The following is a 709-nucleotide window of genomic DNA, read 5'->3' as shown; positions in this document are numbered from 1 at the left end:
TTAAGGCACCAAAGCAGCGTCCACCCCGACACGACCCTGGTTTTCCTGGTGCACCTACATTTGAGAATGCAAACGAATATTCTTTCATTTGCAAACGAATCTGTATGTATTACCATGCCCGTGTTTTCCTTGCAATAATTAGTCATTCGAAACGAGATACTCCATCCGTTCACTTTTGTAAGTTGTTTCAGACAACTTAAAATGAACTGTTTTGCACATTGTCTGAAATGTCTTCCAGGTCTTATAAAAGTGAACAGAGGAAGTACTATAAATTAATTAATGAGGAGTTATTTGAAAAAAAACGAAGTGGTACCCACGCTAACGTGGATTAGAGTGTGTGTCGCATAATTAGTTATTTGAATTAGAGTGTGTGTCACGTAGTTAGTTATTTGAATTAGAGGGTGTGTCACGTAGCGATCTCCAATTCTAACGTGGATTTCGCATTTCACTGTATCCATGCTACTTTTTTAATACAAATTCATATGTATATGATGAACACCATGGTAGTGAGAAAACTTTTGGATGGATTCAAAATATGACCTACAAAATAGCACAATAAACTGAGTCAATGTCAACTTTTCGAAACTTAGTATGGCACGAATTCGAAATAATTACCCCTATGCCTGGTCCTCGGTTCAAATCTTACAATGTACACCGAATTGAAACATCGATATTAAGTCTCGTACTATGTACATTCAAATGTTGTTTT

The sequence above is a fragment of the Triticum dicoccoides genome, chromosome 1A, assembly GCF_002162155.2.
Source record: "Triticum dicoccoides isolate Atlit2015 ecotype Zavitan chromosome 1A, WEW_v2.0, whole genome shotgun sequence".
Classification (NCBI taxonomy): Eukaryota; Viridiplantae; Streptophyta; class Magnoliopsida; order Poales; family Poaceae; genus Triticum; species Triticum dicoccoides.
This window is presented reverse-complemented; position numbering follows the sequence as displayed.